Below are 17,548 nucleotides of genomic sequence, written 5' to 3'. Positions count from 1 at the left end.
CGGCGCATTGCACAAGCTTAACGGCGTTGTCCTAAAATGTTGTAGGCAATGCGGTCTTGTAACGGTCCAGCTCATCAACGGTAATTTGCCAATGTCTGCAGCGACGATCTATAGGTGAAAAACAAGTCGCAATAGGAAGGCGATCCAGAGCGTCATCAATATGTGGAAGAGGCTAAACATGTTTTCTGATGATCTGGTTTACAAGTGTGCTCAGTCATTCCATTGGCAAGCATTTTCTCAACTTCTGTCTGGATAGCTTGTCGCTTAGAGGGAGATGCTCGGTATGGGCGTCGGCAAACAGCGGTTACATCGCTCAAATGTGTACAGTGTTTCACATGGTTGTTTGACCAAAAGGGCCATCGTTCAGGTCGGAAATGCCTGAGTAGGAATCGAGGAGGTCACGGAGCTCCATTGTTTCTTGAGGGCAGAGATCTAGCGCAATCATATCTGCAATGTCATCCGACGACACAGATGGGGAAGGGGAAGAACGAGCACTCGTTGAGGACAGCTTCACCGATAGAGAGGAAAGATAGCACTCGTAGGAAGATGACAGCATGGCAAGAGACATACTCCGATGAAGTACTTCAGGGCACAGTCGAGAATTGATGATAGGAAGCTGTCTCGTAGCCCGCTAGAGAAACGCAAGTGTATGTGAAGGAGACATTGTGGAAAACAGGACTGAAGTTACCGGAGTAAGCAAATAGTCTCCGGCATGTACAGATGGACAGGCGAAAACAGTGGTGCAGGTTGCAGCTTGAGGTGGGAAGCGAATAAAATTCGCAGAACAACGTTGAGACGGGGCTTGAGCAAGAAGGTAAATGAGAAATGGCAGGTCAAGTTGTAGAACACTGGCCGCAGAGTCAATCGGAGCAGAATGGACGGTAAAAAAGTCGAGTCCGAGAATTATATCCTGAGGTAATCATGATTATGATATATGGGGTTTTATGGCGCATGGGCGAATAATGGGAAGAGAGGGCCAATCAGTGGCCTAATGTAGTGGACGATGTGGTCAATGACAAATGGTAAATGTACAGATGTAGCGTCGCTCTATAGAGGCCTAAAAACCATCGCTTTAAAGTGAGAAAAATAATACCTGTTAAAAGAATGATAATGTCTGATGAAGTGTGCTATTGACATGAGAGACGTGGCTTGAATTGATTCATATACTGAAAATTATCAGTGTTCGTAGCACTACTGTCTCGTCAAGGCCCTTGAACGCAAGGGACGGGAGGCGCGTTCTCTAAAGAACTCTGGTATTGCATCAGGAGCCTCGGGTGGGACAATGTGCTACGAATCTTGCTGGGTAATTACATGAAATAGAACTTCATTTATCAAGTTAAGACAGCTTTGGTTCTCAAAAGCGGTTCCGCACTAAGAAGCATTCCTGGATGGAGAGGAGTATGCTGTCGGTAAGCTGTAAAAAAGTGCTTTCTTCGTTCCTCTTGTGCGTCCCGGTACTCCAGCAAGAAATGAAGTACGGTCATCTGCTCGCCACATCTATCACAAATAGAAGGTTCAACGGCAGTCAGAAGGTAAGCATGGGTCCCGTATCTGTGCCCTTGTCTCAATCGACAAAACAGGAAATCAGTTCATCGTGACTTTGCTATCGGTGGCCTAAACGTGCCTTGAGGAAATCGAGCTTATTCAAAGTATCTTCGTCCCAAATGCATTGCCACAAATGTCTGAGCTTTTTCCATAAAAAGGCTTCAGATCTTTCGCACTACAGTCTCTGTTGCAGCTACAGAATGTTCACATGCTTCCGCTGTTGTGGACGTAGAAATTCTGTGTGCAGGCATATTACCCGCAATGCTTCTATGACCGGGCACGCAGCATAATATGACATGCTGGTTAGATGCATATGTATTGCACAGAAACGAGTATACCATTCAGTACAGAATTTTTATGTGTTCGCAGAGATATTACAGCTTTGACAACGCTTAGAGACTCTGCAAATATATTTTCTTTTGTATTTTCTTGATGGGCTTTACAGCCGACAGTACCGCGTAGGCCTCAGCTGCAAAAATGCATGTTTCTCGGTTCAGAGCATCAGACTCGGAGAAAGAAGGACAACTGCTGCATAAGATACGCCGGCATGTGATCTTGATGCATCAGGGTAGTACTCTAGGCAAGGGTATTTTGCCTGAAATTCAAGATGGTGCACCTTCATATGTTCGTCTGGAATGTGCCTAGCGATCTGATTCTCAAAAGAGATCTGTAAAAAAAGTGGATAGATCAAGCTTTTTCGAGACCTCGTGTTCCCCAAAGAACAGACTTGTGGAAGAAATAAAGTTTTCACTGGATTTTGTAGCAATAAATGGTGTGTCACATTCTATCAGCTGCCACTGCCGCAGTGGTAACAGCTTTGCGGGAGGCACGAGACGATGTTCAAGAAGTAGTACCCACCTTTTGCTGAGACTGCACATATGCATTGAGAAAGGTTCTCTTGCTGCAGGTCAATAACGAAAAAGTGTGGCACATGACAGATCGTTTACACTTCAGTGTGAAGGTTGATCATGGTTCGAATTTACTCCCACAAATATGTGAAACTAATGTACAACATTTGCAGCTGGAGGGACCACTCATTAGATTCTACATTGAGACTTTGTGCATGGATTCTTCTGAACGCTCCTCCGCCAAGTCAGATGCCAAAATGATGCGCAGGATCGAGAACCATTAGGGTACTAGATGTAGCAGAGTGGTAAACTTAGGTACCGTATTCCATGGGCAAACGTACAATGATTTTGCGTACACAAAAGAGGCACTTCCTATCACTGCCTTACCTCGTATCAGCTAGAATTTCCAACAGGTTCATTGACTTTGAGCATTTGACCTTTAGGTGCTTAATGTGCGGAACAAAGGTTAGTTTGTAATCAAGTAGGATGCCTAAGCACTTATACTCGGTAGTTACAGGTATACGCTCTCCACACATTTGAAGATTCAGTTTTGGGACAAGCTTTCTCTGGGGATTCAGCTTGAACCCATTTTTGTCTTCCCGCTTAGACAACTTGTTCAAGCCATGCTGTACTGCCTCTCGAACATTGTAAGGTTACGGAATTTGAATCCTCTTCGTACATCATCGACATAGACGGAATAGAAAAGATTAGTGGTAGTGACGCTCGGAGCGTATTCATCTTCACGATAAAAAGCGTGCAGATCAGCACGCCTCCCTGGAGTACACCAGCTTCTTGCTTGAAGTTACGTAATAATGCATCGCCAATTTTAATGCGAAAGTGCGATCGGCCAAATAGCTTTCTATTACGTTCAGCATGTTCTCCTCGGATCTCGAATGTCTTGCAGCATTCCTCAATGCCACGTTGTGTCGTACGCGTTTTCCATATCGGGAAATATGGTAAAAAGAAACGTTTATGTGCGAACGCGTCTCGAATGTACGCTTCGATGCCTACAAGATGGTTAGTTGTAGCAGGGTTTGAGAGCAGGCTGGTTGGTATTCCATTGCAAATATCAATGACAGCGCGTCTCTAGACAGGGACCAAAAGAACGACGAAGACAAGCCCTGCTTCGAAGACAGCGAAGAACTGCGAACACAGCGCGTGTATTCGTCCTTCTTTTGGTTCCTGTCTATGTGCGCCCTGCAAGTGATGAAATTTCTTGTAGACCGGCCTTCTCTGAAACCGCATTGGTAATGATCAAGCAGTTTGTTGGATTCACAGGACCATAGAAAACAAGGAGTGAACATTTTCACAAATAGCCTGCAAAGACAACTCGTAAGCACTATAAGTTCGTTGCTTGACACCACCAATGAGACTTTTGCTTGTTTCACAACAGGGACCAGAATGGCTTCTTTGCATGCGGACGGTAGGCATCCGCCAGCCTAAATAACATTGAAAACTGCGAATAGTGTCAGTTGTGTATCAGTGTGTGTTTTTAATTATGTCATACACGACTCTGTCCAGTCCCGGTGCAGCGCTCTTGCATTTGACCAAGGTAGCTCTCAGCTCGGCAATACAGAAAGGACGATTATATGGTTCGTTTTGCGTGCATTTACCTAGGAATGGCTTACATTCCTCAATTGATTTGTATTTCAGGAACGATTATGAATAAACTACTGAGGTTCACACATGCTAAAGGTGCTCCCAAAGAAAGACTGCCTTTTCTTCAAAGGTATTGCCTTGGTCATTCACCAGTGGCAATGCGTGAATTTGTTGCCCCTTTAGCTTTCTTAAGCCATTACACACTTTCGCATCATGTGTGTATGAGCCTATGTCTCACCCAGCTTTCTGTCTTTGCTTGACTTTGGGCCCGCCTTCCCTGCGATTTAGTGTGTTTAAATGCTATAATATTTTCCGCATTTGGCGGTCTACGCAGTATGCTCCATGCTTTATTCTGCCTCTCCCGGCCCTCTCAACAGGCAATTTGTCTTTTAAATGAAACACCACTCATTTGTGGATAAACGTTTCAGCAGCATCAACAATAAAAGCGGTAAAATATACTACAGTATCATCTATACTACAATTGTTTATAAAATCTCATGGCAAATAAATTGATTCTCTAAAATTCTCCCAGTAAGCCGATCCTAACTTCCATCAGAGAATATGGGGTGGTTTGTCATGCTGCGTTAATAAGTTGAAGTTACAGGAAAATGGTTGATTCCACAAGTATTCCTGATGAAATTGCATTGCAGGTAAGGCCAAAGAGAGGCCGAGCCACTTGCTAGATCTATCGATGAATTTGAGTTGTATTGGAAGTTGTAATAAGTGGGATACTTCTTATTTAACACACATTCACCTGAGTCCAGAAGAAAATTTTCAATGAGTCGACTTCTTGTATCACAACGTTGGTCTCCCTAAAAAGCGTTGTGAGCCTTAAAATCATTCACCAGTTGTAGGCTTCTGGTAGTTAGTCTACGAGGTCATAGAAATCTGTTTTTACGATTCGGTAGTTAGGTGGTACATAAATAGAAGAGACAGTAACCACATGTTTAAAAACAAAAAAAAACAACTGCCCGCACGGACACTGCCTCAAAGGGTGTCCGAAGCGCTACGGGTTGAAAACCAACACACTTGTCCTTGATGATCACTACACAGTCGGTTGAGGCATGAGCCTCGTCACGGTTCTTTCAGAAGATGACGTGTTGCCGAAAAACATTTGCGAGTATAATTTAGATTTGTCTCTTTAACGCAGAGCAACTTTGAATTATGTTTATGCAGCAGTTTTTTAATATCATCGAGATTGTGGAGACCTTTCACATTCCAATATAGTATTTGTATAGTCATCGTGATTGTGTCTATTGCTGTGTATTCAAGAGCAGAAAAATATGTTAGCCGACCGGCCCTTTCCAGGCTTTGTGATGTGGGGTTTGTCTTTCTTGGTTACCTCCAGGGGGCTGCGCCGATATTTTGGCGTCTGCGACGCTGATGTAGTTGGTGTGTCTATCGCCTCCGCCGAGGTGCAGCGCACTCACGGGAGTTTTAGGCCCCTATGATTGAACAGATGCCTGGAGCTCGCAGGAACAGAGGCCTGTTCACTTCTCTTCGTAGGCGGTGGAGCAGTGCAGATTTCTTCTGCTGGGGGGGCGGATGGCGCTACCATCTTTCCCCTCTGCGTGGTGCGTACGGTCGCCGAGAACCATTGTGCCACTGGCTCCTGCCGTGACACTTAGGTTTACGAAGTTCGGTGTGCAAATGAGAGTTCCTTGACGCGTCTCTTCAAAAGAAATGTTCTCTTTCACTTTGAGGGTTGTTACCTCCTTTTCCTTCTACCACGATGTACAAGAACTGGAGTTTGCCGGGTGCCCACCGTAGCAGCTTCCGCAGTGAGGTGTGTCATAGCATTTGTCAGCAGAGCTTTTGTATGAAGGGTATATTGCACAGGTGTTGCAGACTCGGCAGCACCGTGGCCTAATCGCTGGCATTTGAAGCAGCCACGTAGATTAGGCATGCGCGCTGTAACATGAGTTTTCATATAGCCTGTTTTGGTGCATTCTGGTAGTGGGCTGGTACATAAAGTCAAGATGAGGTGTTTAGTTGGGACTTCTTTGTTGTCTAGCTGGATCTTTATTCGTTGGACGTTCGTAACATGTTGTCCCTCAGAAACTCAGCCTTGGTGAAATCTAAGAGGTCTTCTTCAAATATTACTCCTCGTGTGATATTCAGAGAACGGCGCTGGCATACCGTGATTGAAGCGTTTTCATGGTAAACAAGTTCAGACAATTTCTGATGCTGGTGTTTCTCACGGGCTTCCAGCCAACTACAAATGGTGACAGTGTTCTTGCAGTCTTTTAAGAATTTTCACAGTGAACGACGTGGTACTTTTGGTAGATATCTTGGTATTTTATGAAAAATCGCAGAGTCATCTGTGCGCCCTCGGGGAAAATAAACAAAACGATAAAGAATTCATTTTATTTCGGTGGTTGTGCAAGCCGCCCAATACATTTGCTGCCTTTGCTGCCACCTTTGCTGTCTGGAAAAAATGGAATAAAAGGAAGCACGAAGAAGGCACAAAATCTTGAGACTGAAAGAAAAAGACGAAGAAGAGAACAGGAAAAGGCAACTACCGATTTCCCCCGGTGGGTCAGTCCGGAGGTGCCGTCTAGGTGAAGTAAAGGACAAAGGGTTGTGCTGTCTCCATCGAGGGGCCTTAAAGTTGCAAGCACTGAGCCTCGGCTCAACCCCCAGGATCCCCTTTTCCTCGGACACGGCTAAGCCGCGCGTGGTTAAACGCGAAAGAGTACAACACTCATGTGCTCGGGTCCACGGTGTCACATCACACCAAATGCCTGATCACGCAGGCACACTTGCAGGTTCACATTGAGAGGGCAGTGTTCCAGCGCACTCAACCAAACGGACTTGTGGCGGCCGTTCATACTGACGCGCGCAGCACACATTCCTGGCATAGCCGGAGTTCCACCGCCGGGGACCTGTAGAACACGACTCAGAGCTGCAGTAAGCAGGTTCTTCAGGCACGTTCGAAGATCCGCACTCCTGATGGACATTTGCGCTCCAGTGTCGACGAGAGCCGTAACAGGCAAACCATCCACGTTTACGTCCTCAAGGTTCCGATGAGTAGGCAGAGTCGACAGAGGAATTTCAGGCTGGGGGTACTAGAATAGCGCCACCTCTAGGAGGTGTGCCAGTTACATTTCCACCGGAGAGCGGTGACGATAAGCTGAGGACGGAAAGCGACGGTTCTGGGGAGAATGGGAGCGGCGACTGTGTGGTGATGGTGAACGGCTAGTCGCAGTAGCGCTGTTGGGTGTCACTATCGAGTGCATCTTTGAACTCGGGCGAGGGTGCAGGCGGGTGAGGATTCAGTCGGCAGCGGTGCTAGCCGGGAAAGCTTGGTCGAGAGTGGGCTGGCCAGGAATTTCGGCAGTGCGAGAGATGTAGCCTACACGTCCAGACTAGAAGCATATGGGTATCATAATTCATGCGACATTCAACCGGGTTGTGTAGCGTGGGCAGGAACCGTACTGGCTCCGACGAAAAGGGATAGAGGCAGTAGATATAGCTAAGTCTGAATGAATGAGGGACACGAGCGGTCGGGAATCTTCAAAACACGGTGTCGCTGGAGCGGCAGAGACGCTGCTTCTAATTCTTGCCGGACTATGCGAACGATGGCCTCAGAAGAGGGGGGCCCAAGTGGAACACAAAGGTCTTCGCATGTCGACGTAGCAGCGGTATTTGGCAGCCATGTAAACAGCTTTGCAATGCGGTGGTTCTTTAAAGCGGTGACATTCGCTCATGATCTCATTGACCGTCATTAGGTTCTTGCATACCAAAAGCTTAAACGCGTCATCCGTGATGCCTTTTAGGACGTGGCTAAGTTTGCCCGCCTCTGTTGCGTTATCATTCACCTTGCGGCAAAGAGTGAGAACGTCCTGGGTATACGGAATGTATGATTCAGTTGAAGTCTGTGCACGGGTCGAAGGTTCTTAGAGGCCGACGGGCTTGCCGAACAAATCTCGGAGCATCTGCTTGCGTTGATCCGAATGAGTAATCTCTTCTTCATGAGTCGCGAACCAGACCCGTGCAGCTTTCTTTAGATAGAATATTATGTACGTCAACATATCCACATTATCGCACCTCTTGTGTGTGTTGAGCCGTTTGTAATTGTGCAAGCAGTTTGTCCTGGACGTCAACGTTGTCGACCCAGCAAACATTCCAGGGTCGCGGGGGTGAGACAGGATGACCATCGGCGGCGTCGACTGAGCTGCTGTTGAAGGCTCACTTTCGGATGACATGGCGGGCGCGTTATGTACGCTGCGGAGCTCCATCTTACGCAGATGACTACCCCGCACCTTCACAAAAGTTGTCACGGTAAACAGAGCAGCTATAATTAAATAGTTTCTTAATGGCTCAGTCAGCGTGTGCCGAAGAACCTTAGACCGTGTACTTCCTCGTCGTCTTTAAGACTAGAATCCAATACAATGTAGAAAGTATTTCTTCGACACCGTTGCTTTCAATTAAAAAAAAAGCATGTGCTCAGAGAAAACTTAAACAAACATTTATTTCGACGGTCGGCAGAGGTGAAGGCCGAATGATGGCCGGACCCCGGGCGACTTGTCAAAATCAATTGTTGGTGTTTTGCTTTTCTATGTGTGCCTGCAGTTTCCTCATTTGATATGTATATATATATATATATATATATATATATATATATATATATATATATATCAACGACGCCTCCTTCGTTTCCACGCTTGACGGATAAACCCGCGCTCCATCAACCTTGTCCCTACTGGCACATACCCGCTGCTGCAATATAGTTGTGCCAAATATAGTTCTGCCATTTCCTCTCCCCTTAGAAAAGATCATCGTCCCGATGATAGAGGCTTGTAAATGAGGGATAAAAAAACTGCGCCGTCTTGTCAGTCTTCATAGTACGGCTTCATACGAAGCACGTGGACGACCTCGGGTAAATGCCGTTGGCGCTTTGAACACCGAGAGCCATCTGGAACGACTACGTAGTTGACGTCACTGACGCGTCCGAGAACTATGTAGGGCCCGAAGCATTTACACAGGAGCTTTTCAGAGAGGCCAAGCTGACGAATAGGTGTCCAGACCCAAACTTTGTCGCCAATGTTGTATTTTACGGGTCTGTGCCGCAGATCGTAGCGTTGGCGTCACAGTCCTGTTCGTGGATTCGTAGACGCGCAAGCTGCCTAACTGCCTCTGCTCGTTGTGTGACCTCTTCAGCACCCGTCCCGTTTCATGAAATTCATGAGGGAGCATTGCGTCTAATGTTGTCGCAACCTCACGGCCACATACGTAACTGAAGGGTGTCTTGCGAGTGGTCTCTTGACGAGCCGTATTGTACGCGAAGGTGACATAAGATAAAACCTCGTACCAGATCTCGTGCTCTACATCTACGTACATACTTATCATATCTGCCAATGTCCTGTTAAGTCGTTCCGTCAGTCCGTTTGTGTGGGAGTGATACGCCGTTGTCTTCCAGTGTGCGGTGCCACTTAGACGTAGAAAGATATAAACAAAACTTGGCCATGAACCCAGTACTACGGTCCGTGACGACTACTGCGGGATCCCCATGCCTTAAAACGATGGATTCAAGAAAACATCGTTCCGCTTCATCTGCTGTTGCCCTTTGCAGAGCCCCTGTCTCGGCATATCTTGTGAGATAATCCGTGGCGAAGACTATCCCCTTATTGCCGGTAGTAGACGTTGGGAAGGCGCCCAAAAAATCCGTGCCTACTTGTGCAAATGGTGTGACCGGTACTTTAACAGGGTGCAGCAAACCGGCTGGCTTGACGGATGGCGGTTTCCGAAGTTGGCAATCCAGGCACGACTGAACGTAACGTTTAATGACCGCAGTAAGTCTCGGCCAGTAGTAATTCTGTCGAATCCGTGCCAATGTGCGAGCGTAGCCCAAGTGCCCAGCGGTCGGCTCGTTGTGGCAAGCGTGTAACATTTCACGTCGAATTGATGAGGAAACAACGAGTAAGTAGTTGCTACTGCTAGGTGAGACGTTCTTATTGTAAAGAACGTTGCGGCGCAAGCAGTACGATGCCAGCCGTGTTGCAAAGAGCCGCGGCACGCTGTTGGTTCGTCCTTCCATGTAATCAATAAGCGGCAGCAATTCAGTGTCATCCCGTTGCTGGCGTGAAAGATCAGCAAAGTCCACGAGTCCCAGAAAGAATGTGTCGTCATCGTTTTGTGCTGCCGGCCCAACAGGAGGCCGAGAAAGGCAGTCGGCGTCTGCGTGTCCTTTTCCCGACTTGCATGCGACAATAAAGTGGAACTCTTGAAGTCGAAAACTCGAGCGTGCGAGCCGGCCGGAAGAATCTTTCAAATTATTGAGCGGCGGTGAAAGACCAACCGTGCAAATACGGACGAAATTTCAGAACCGTCCATACCATTGCGAGGCGTTCTTCTTCAGTGGTGGAGTAGTTAGCCTCGGCTCGGAGTAGTGTCCTACTGGCGTAAGCAATCACCTTTTCGCTGTCGTCCTGCCATTGTGCGAGCCCGCCCCTAGACCGACATATCTATCATCTGTATGTAATATCGTCGAGGCGTCTTCATCGAAGTGTGCTAGCATGGGAGACACTTGCATGCGTTGCCGGACCTCGTGAAATGCCCGCTGCTGGTCTTCGCCCCAAATAAAAGGGATATCTCATTTGGTGAGCTGTGTTAACGGCCATGCGATGCACGAGAAATTTGCAATAAATCGCCGGTAATATGCACAGAGTCCCATAAAACGTCACACGGGCTTTTTGTGTGATTGGGTCGGCAAAATAGCAACGGCAGCAATTTTATCCGGATCAGGTCGGACTCCTTGGCTACTGACCAAGTGACCGAGGAACTGGAGCTCGTGAAAACCTAAATGGCACTTCTCAGGATTGAAAGTGAGGCCAACAGAGCGTATTGCCTCAAAAACAGTTTTCAGCCTTCGTAAGTGTTTGTCGAAGGTTACGGAAAAAACAATCATGTCATCCGGCTCAACCAGCCACGTTTGCCATTTGAGTCCAAAGAGCACAGTGTCCAGTAGACGCTGAAATCTTGCTGGCGCCGGACACAAACCGAAGGGAAGTACCTGAAATTCGTATAGCCTGTCGGGCGTCAGAAAGGCGGTTTTCTCACGGTCTCTCTCATCCACTTCAATCTGCCAATAACCGCTTTTCAAATCCATTGATGAAAACTAGCACGCGTTTCGCCACCGTGAAGCGCAGGCTACCGTCCTTCTTTTTCACTAGAACTACAGGCGATGGCCAATGACTATTAGATGGTCGAATAAGGCCATCTTCCAGGATCGTCCTCACTTTTTTTTGTATTGCTTCGCTTTGCTTTTGGGCCACCCGATAAGAGTTTTGTCGAATGGGTCTCGCGCCGACATCAGTAATGAGGCGTTATTCGGTAAGTGGCGTTTGACCAACTCTTGACACATATGAGAAACAGCCCTGGTACTGATTTGTGCGTTCAAGAAGACGGTTTCGCTCAACGGCCGTTAACGTCGGATTAACGTCTATAATAGGCGCAGCTGTGTGGATGGTAGAGGCCGCCTCATGTGCTAAGTGGCTATCTTGTATTTGGGTTACTTCCTCGAAATAAGCGACAGCAGTGCCTCTAACGATGTGTCAACGTTCCTTACTAAAATTCATTAACAAGAGTTTGGCGCTTCCGTCGATTACATTGATAAGGTATCTGGCAATGGAGACGCCGCAATTCAGTGCTAGCGAGCTGATGTGTTCAGCGACTAAAGTCCCATTCTGCAGGCTGTCACAGTGCACGGATACGAAAGAACAACTCTGGTGCAAAAGTATGGCGTCATCCGCAGCAATACGTAAGCAAGGTTGTTGTTGCTTGTCATGAGTGACATTATCTGAGCTCGTGACAAATGTGACGCGTCTGTCACGGATGTTAATCATGGCGCCGTACTCACGTAGGAAATTCATGCCCAATATAAGTTCTTTACAACCCTCAGTAAGAATGACGAGGCTAGCGAAGAAGGTTGAACCGGCGATTAAGAGTCGGACCGTGCATTTCCCGACAGGTGTCATCAACTGGCCTCCTGTTGTTCTTATGCTGGGCTCGTGCCATGCTGTCTTCACTTTCCTTACTTTGTCTGCGAGCTGTGAGCTCATGATTGAAAAATGGGAGCTAGTGTCAACAAGAGCGGCTACTTGGTGGCCGTCAATGAGAGCGATGAGTTGGGCGCTGACGACGTCAGAACGATGAGTTGGGCGCTGACGACGTCAGTTACGTCTTTCGTAGTTGTATCCATCGTATTCGTCATCGTAGTCTTCACGTCCTCGTTAGTCGGCAATGGGGAATGTGTAGAAGTTCGAGTACAGGCAACCTCACCCCGGAGGTCGCTGCGGCTAGTTTCCCCGTCGAGGGCTAGGGGACCTGCCCCTAGGGACGTCGGTATAACTGCGACGAGTCGGCGAATTGTAGCGTGCAGGGGATGGAGAAGGAACACGTGGTGGGGCCATCGTCGTATTTTGCGGCTTATTGTTCTCGGGAGCGTCGTTGTAGGCGCGCCGACTGTCATATGGAGAATAGGCATAGTTGGTAGGAAAGCTTTGGTAATGAGCGGCGCGATAGTTCCATTTGAGGCAAACTCGATAGACGTGTCCATCTTCGCCACAATGACAGCACACTCGTCGGTGGTCAACGATGCGCCACAAATCAATTTCTCTACGCTGATAGTATGGCGGCAACTCTCCATGCAGCGAAGGAGTGGCGTGTGCATGTTGAAGATACGGCATTGTTTGTGCTTGCGCGTGATCGGCGGGGTCGGTAGAGTCGACGGGGGTGACGATGTCGACTCTGTAGCGTAGGTGATGTTCTAGTTGTGGGTGTCAACGGCGTCAAAGTTGTTTTGATTGGACAGCGAACCGCCTCCGCATAAATAAGGCACCGCGGAACGTTACCACAGTCTGGCGATGAAAAAGCTTGACGAACTTCTTCCCGGACCACATCAGCTACAAAAGACAACGCCGGCGCCGGCTCCGTAGGCGCAACAACAAATCCGAGCTGCCGAAGCTCTTCTCGCACAACCTCACGGACAACTTCACGCAGAGGTCTGTAGTTACCGTCAGTCAGTACGGAAGTGTTCGCCGCCGAGTTACTCAGGTCATGCTAGCGGTATCGTTGCTGTAGGGCCCGTTCAGTGGCTGTGGCCTCTTTTGTAAACTCCGCCACTGTTGTCGGTGGATTTCTCACAAAGCCGGCAAACAGTTGCCCTTTTATTACCCGCGAGAGATACCGCAGCTTTCTTTCCTCTGGCATGTCGGGGTCTGCCATATGAAAGAGACTGCCCATGTCTACTGAGAACATAGCAACGCTCTCATTAGGTTTTTGAATGTGGACTTCAAAGAGAGGCTGCGAACTTTCCCTGCTGTCGAAGCTTGTAAAAGGATCCAGCAGTTGTGCGGAAAAGTCGTCCCACTTGGCAAAGCTCCTCTTCCAGTTAATGTACCACGTACGAGAATTGTCCTTCAGGTAGAAGTCGACACTCAAGTGTTTGTCCTCCGAGCTGGTCTTATGGTTGTACTTGGCGACATGCTCGAATCGGTCTAGCCAATCTTGGATGTCTGCAAAGGCATCACCGTGAAAGCTCTCGGAACCATAGGATACAACAGTGTTGCTTGCGACGGAGCTGTGGTGGCCATGATAGTTGAAGGAGGCAAACGATTTTTCGAGGTTTCTTGCAGGAGCTGAACTAGGGTGCTAGACCTAGCAGGCGACGACGGAACCGGTAGACCGGTGTTTCGATGCGCGACAGTGATTCTGGACTCGGCCTGCGGCTCCGCGAAGGGATGCCAAACATGAAGAGTACCCCGCACCTCATCCAGTGTAACGATGTGGGATCGACGAGGATGCGGAGCAGCACCACCAACAAATACACTTTATCACTCATCAGAGCGAAAAACCAAAACGTCTTCTTTGTTTCCACGCTTTACCCCAAACCCGCGCTACTTCAACTTCGTCCCTACTGGCACATACCCGCGGCAATATAGTTGTGCCAAACGTAGTTGTGCGAATATATAGTCGAGGGGAGCACCTATGAGGGCCAACCCTACCCTGAAGCGCGGCTTTAAGCCCGGCCTGTCAGCCTATGGCCACGCTATTCCTTTATCACAAGTTTATTTGCAGTCCGTACCGTCATACACATTACGTCATGCCACTTTCACGCACATCCCAGCGGACCGGACATGGCCCCCAGACTTCGCGATGCTGGCACCCCAACCGTCACGTTCCAGGCTTCATTTGTTGCCCCGAGCAGGCAAGAATGAGAACGAACTTCCCTGCGATGTTGCCGCCATTTTATACCGATGGGGAATTTTTGAAGACTTTTGACACTTCGTGTTTACCTTAATCACCTTCATTCTTTATTTGTGTGTTCTAGTCAATTAGAACTTATCTATTTTCCGGAAAAGTTCTTTAAAATATTGGACTCCAGTGAAGCGAGATAAGACACAGGAAAACGGCGGCGTCAGAAAGAGATTATAAGGTTACGGAACTCAGTTCGAGACCGTATACTTTCAGCTGTTTAGAATTTCGAACACTTAAGAACAACATGTTGCTCTTAGCAACGCTCAAACTGACAACTTGTGCCGTTCTGAGATCGTAAACTTCTACTGCGACAGTAACAGCCGTGACAGATATCGCCAAAAAAATTAGAGTGGCGTTGACTCACGCAAAACACAAATATTAGAAGTCAGCGGATTGATCGAAATCCCGATTGTAGTAGGAAACAGACGAAGCCACTGACATAGCCGCTCGCTGTCCGCTCGTTTGGTTGAAGTTCCGCCTGACATTTAGCGAAGCGCATGCCCCACAATGCAGCAGGTAAGATCAATCAACTTGTTTAGATTTGCAGCGACCTTCTTTGTTTAACATGCTGTGGCGGGTTTCATTCCAGAAGAGGGAAAGTATAAATGAGCATCATACCACCATTTCAGAACAGCTATCGTTCACATTGACATTACGGCGAGGAAAAAATTAGGATGGCATGTAAAAGCACCCTGATGTCATGTGCTGTTGCGCTATATATTTTAATTAGCCTATTCGGTGAAAGTTCTCAACGTGCACATCGAGAAGTTCGCATAGACTTTGAACCAAAGTATATTCCGTATCAAGACATCACGAAGGTGAGAGCAGCAGTGCAGATATCCTCCCTTCAAAAAATGAATTTAAGCACGTTTGCGAAAGAGATTCGAAGATAAAATTAACAGCATTGAGCAGCTGTGTCTAGTACAGCGTCTCTGGTGGAATGCTTTAGGTAATTTTCGATTTTCTAGATGTGTTTCGTAAAAACAAGATGGCAATTTTACATTGGCAGTGAACGCCATAACAGTTATATAAATAGATGTACATTTTTTTTTAGAATATGCGTTCTCAAATGAGCCCCATGTAATGTGGCGGCTGTAGGAATTTCGGTATTACACCTGTGCTTTGAGAATAGCAAGAGTGACATTAGGCTCCTTCTCTTACGAGGCAACCTACAATACTCGCTTAAAGATACCATACCTATGAAGGTTAGGTTAGTATTCTGTATTATTCATAACCATTGTCCCACCTCACCTTAGCCTGATGTGCTTATTATTCAAGGCGGTTCTAAAGAGCACGTTTGCTTTAAATTTTTATGGAGAAAGATTACTGTAGAAGCAATTATGGCGAGAGTGGAGCTTGCGTAAAATCGTATGACATGGAGTAAATCACATCGCATTTGCTATTTGGAAAAGTATTGTTTCTATAATTTCCCTGTCAATTTCCCCGACCAGCTATGAATAAAATGTTCCCGAAAAGAAGCCTGCTATTTAGAATTAATTTTGAATCGCTTATTTTAAATTTAATATATGCGCACATCCTAAACGGAACAGTGACATGAGCATAATATTTAGAAACATACATTCGTCTACATTATTCAGTGGGTGTATATTACATACTTACATCGCTACAAAGTGAAGTCAATAGTTCCTGGGACGCAGCTCCTTCCTGGTAAGTATCTGTTGACCAGAAAAAAAAAAACTTTTTTGCACTGATCGATACCAGTAATATGCATAACGGCAGGATGTCAGCTAAAGTAATAAACTTATAGCTGAGAAAGGAAAGAAATAATGATTATATCTGGCGCACGATGACAAGGACAGAAATACTAAAAACTAACAGACTTCCCACATGCATGCAGCCGAATGCAACACTCGTTGAAAGAGCTGGATTTACACTACAACTCTTCGCATCGTTTTACCGCGAAGCTGTATACCTCTACCTCCCAATGAATTTCTCGTGCCCACGGCCAAGAACTCAACGAATCACAGCGGGATGCGCGTGCAGCGTACGCCGCTGCGTTTCTTGCAGAACCACCTCATGGTGCTCCCCTCCGCGCGTCCACGACAACTGCGGCTCGGGCGCTTGGTGCGGAATCAAAAAAGAACCAGAAAGCTTGCCTTCGCGAATAGCGTTCTCCGCAAGCATCTCAGGGTAAAGATTAGCGTTGCATAAGCTGTAGCTGCCGGGAAGCGGCAGGTGTAGCATACGAAGTAGGGAGTGCCGTAAGTACACTTTCGTAGGTAGAGAAAGAACCCGCCTAGCAATTGATTTCATTTGTGTTCTGATAGTGCTAGGGAAAGGCTACGCATAGTTTGGACGTATGAACATCAGCGCGAACACGATGAGTGGCGACTGCAAGAGCAACATCAATATGCACGACGTCGTGCCCAGGCTAGGTAGGAAGCAGAAGTTCCTGCCCAAAGTTATCCACGCACACATAGGACGTCTGAGTAGCAGCTTGAATAAGATGAGTGACAAAAGGAACCGCAACGGTATCCTGCTCAGTCTCGGCAGAACCCAGTTCAAGCCTACATCACATTTGTCTATCGTATGAGGTGATATCACATCTACTGTGGCCAACCACCATAATAGCATGCATTTGAGCCCAGTTTTAAACAATAAAAGCATGATATGATTGTCGAAACAATAAAAACCTTGTATAAATAGAGACAACAAATTCGTAGCCTGTTTAGGCCACGAAGTGCCTGTTTTATAGCACGACTAATAAACGTTCTGTGTAAGTGACCCCTTTTGTGTGTTGATATGAACTGGGTCGCCTGCACATAAACCACGGTTTTACTACGCAATAATCACTCAGAAAATTCTCTATTTGCACCATTGATTGTTACTGTAGACTGCAATAATTGTGATTGTCTTTGCTAGTATTGGAGCTAAGCATCCGACAACTTTGAATAGTAAATTGAAAAATTGAAATTGAATCAAATTGAATTGCTCTCCTAGTCCTATTTGAATTTTCAAAAATTCGTCCGTCACTGGTAAAAATCAGTCTGCATCCTTTGTATTCCGAACCTCATTATCAACAACATGTGAGTATAGCGCTATGTGGTTCTGTGTTGTCGTGCGTTTGTGGCACCTCGCTCAATGCGTACGCTTGGGCTTGCTGTTCATCGATTTCTTTTTTTTTTTGGAAGCGATGAGAACCTCTCTCTGTTGTTTCACTTGCAGCGCTTGTTTCTCTGCGGCTTCTTCTAATGCACATTTGTCCCTTACTGTCTTTTTATAAGTTCTTCATGCCCACAAATAGCCTTACCTTTCTTCATATGCTAATAACATCA

General features: G+C 46.9%; 1 long non-coding RNA gene across 1 annotated transcript in view; it reads left to right on the top strand.

Moving 5' to 3' along the window:
• The first annotated feature begins 14,846 nt into the window (after positions 1-14,846).
• The window catches only part of LOC126537989 (uncharacterized), a 43,757-nt gene continuing 41,055 nt past the window's right edge, over positions 14,847-17,548 (top strand). Inside the window, exon 1 of the long non-coding RNA XR_011893669.1 lies at positions 14,847-15,070. This is a non-coding gene — a long non-coding RNA (uncharacterized lncRNA). The remainder of the gene's footprint in view (positions 15,071-17,548) is intronic.

This window comes from Dermacentor andersoni, chromosome 4 (assembly GCF_023375885.2).
Source record: "Dermacentor andersoni chromosome 4, qqDerAnde1_hic_scaffold, whole genome shotgun sequence".
Taxonomy (NCBI): Eukaryota; Metazoa; Arthropoda; class Arachnida; order Ixodida; family Ixodidae; genus Dermacentor; species Dermacentor andersoni.
This window is presented reverse-complemented; position numbering and strand designations above follow the sequence as displayed.